General features: G+C 46.4%; 1 pseudogene; it reads left to right on the top strand.

Annotated features, from left to right (window-relative positions):
• Positions 1 to 986: 986 nt before the first annotated feature.
• LOC133754113 (nuclear receptor subfamily 2 group C member 2-like) lies at positions 987 to 2,393 on the top strand (annotated as a pseudogene).
• Positions 2,394 to 2,644: the final 251 nt, after the last annotated feature.

The raw sequence follows: 2,644 nt of genomic DNA, 5'->3' as shown, positions 1-2,644 counted from the left end.
TTGCCAGGCAGTTTCCAAAGCCATCCAATCACAGCCTGTCACCAGGCAGTTTCAAATCCATCCAATCACAGCCTGTTGCCAGGCAGGCTTCATTGCCAGGTGGGTTTCAAAGCCATTCCTGACTGACACTCACTTGCCAGTGGCCACCTTCGCATGGCCTTCTCATTCCACTACAAAAACAACAACAGATCCATCCTTCCCTGTGACCCCAGTGGCACTCCTGGGCCCACACCAGGCAGTGCCCCAGGCCCACTCCCCAGCCCCCCCTTCTCTACAGTGTCACCTCTCTCCTGTGGCCCACAAGCCCATAGTCAGGCTCCTGCCATCCTATTCAGGGAGCCCAGTCTCACTGCTCTGGGCCCTCTCTTCCAGGGGCTGCCTGCTGCCTACATGGGACCTGCTTCTAGGCCACTTTGGTGCCAAATCCTGAGGTTCTCTAATGATGTTGCTTCATCTTGGCTATAAATATGGAGGGACTGGTTCATCACAGAGTGAGGACCCACAAGTGGTTGAATTACCATCTACACAGATCTCTCTGCCAGAATCTCCAAGGGATGACCAGCCCCTCCCTGTGCATCCAGATCATTACACCAACTCTGCTGGTAGCCTCTCCTCAGCACATTCAGACTGTGATGGACCAGATGACAGGACAGATGACACAGATAGTCACAGCAGTGGATGCCTCTAGATCCCCCAAAGAGTAGTTCATTCTCACTGGTCCAGATGGAACAGGAACTGAGATGGTAATCCTGGCTTTCCTGGAGACATCCAGCACAAAGCAGCTCATATTCAATACCTGAGACAACCTCATTCCTTGCAGGATCCAGATGGTCATGGATTCTGCGCCTGTGGAGCAATTGCTGGGCAAGATGGGCCTATAGCAGCTCCAGGTGGTGGAGTAGTGTGTGGTCTGTGGTGACAAAACCTCTGGCCATCACTATGTGACTGTCAGTTGTGAAGGTTGCAAAGGTTTCTTTAAAAGGACCATGCAGAAAAATTTGCCAGAGCAACCAAGACTTTATCACCAACAAACATCACTGCAATCACTGTCGGTTTTGCTGGCTGAAAAAATTTTTGGCTATGGGTGTGTGAAAATGGAATCTGTGCAGTGTGAACAGAAGCCCATTTATATGCAGTGGGAGAACCAAATGTGCTGCTTCACCTGAGAAAATCTATATCCAGAAGGACCTGAGAAGTCCTCCAATAGCCTCAAAACATTTGTGGCAGACAAAGATGGAGCAAGGGATGCTTCTGAACATCTAGCAGCCTACATCAGGATTACACAGTTCTCTTAGCCATGACTCTACAGCAGAAACAAGCCAGGGAGCTTGGACACACTGGCAAACAGTGACCTCCCTTGCCAAGTGAATCCTTGAACAATGTTGACACTTTCAAAAACCACCTAGAGGACCAGTCTGCAGGTGAGATTACATGGGCCTTTGATATTTTATCTAAAGCACTTAATACCACAGACAACTCCTGGCCTCCAAGCCTGGTTGAAGACATAGGCACCAGTGGAAAGGGGAGCAGCCACATTACCAGCAGAGACCAGTCAACACCCATCAATGAGGTTGAAGGCCCTCTCCTCTCAAACACATCCCTTACATTTAAGCTGACAATGCCCAGACCAATATTTAAATCCCACTGGAAAAAAACAGACCATCAAAGAAGGAGGTACCTTTCTCTGAAGGGAGGAGAGAACTTCCACTTTGACTCTGACCCTATCAGAATAAGATCAAAGTTGGCAAACCCCAAAGGCTTCCATAGCCTTGGCAGCTCATGACAAGACCCTCAGGTGATTACTGACATCATAATTAAGAGTGTCAATTGTTAAGTCAACAACAGGAGTCACTGTGCACTTACTCACCATGTAGGATCTCTGTCCTTAATGTGTTGTACTATGTGAATTAACACTATAACTAGTACTTAAATAGTACTTTACACTTTATGTTTCTGTGTGGGTGCAAACTGTTGAAATAGTTACTTAGTATATACTAAGTTGATCTTCTGTATATAAAGATAATTCAAAATGAATCTTGATGTGAATGGGATGGGAGAGGGAGTGGAAGATGGGATGGTTGCAGGTGGGAGGGAGGTTATGGGAGAAAAAAGCCACTATAATCCAAAAGTTGTACTTTGGAAATTTATATTTATTAAATAATTTAAAAAAAGAAATACCTCAATGTGCACTACATCTACAAGTCTATTTCCCTCTGGTTCTTCCTCTCCATGCACTGGGCCAGTTCACTACAAGCCTTTAAGACACTTGGTGAGCACTGTAACACAGCCTAGAGTGGGCCTACTGGAATGACCTCTTCACTCTGGGCCTGGTCCAGTATGCCCAGGTCACGAGTCTCTCCTGTTGTGTGTTTTCTCAAGCAGCACACCAATGAGTCTCAGAGAATGTAGAGAAATGATCAAAGGCTGAGTGACAACTCTGGGACTGTCTTGTTGAGATCTGCCACTTTATTTTTCGAGCAAGTTATATAGAGCCTAGTATCTGAGGTTTTACAGAGAGGCTTTGTTTTTCACAAAACTGCAACATACATCAGTAAGAACTTAAGTTGTGGGAGAGGAAACAGATGGAGACATCCACAATAGTAAGAGAGGAGGATGCTGTGTGCTTCTCCCACAGCCAGCTTCC

This window comes from Lepus europaeus, chromosome Y, assembly GCF_033115175.1.
Source record: "Lepus europaeus isolate LE1 chromosome Y, mLepTim1.pri, whole genome shotgun sequence".
In the NCBI taxonomy this organism is placed as follows: Eukaryota; Metazoa; Chordata; class Mammalia; order Lagomorpha; family Leporidae; genus Lepus; species Lepus europaeus.
Note: the sequence above shows the minus strand (reverse complement) of the source record. Positions and strands in the feature narration are given on the sequence as shown.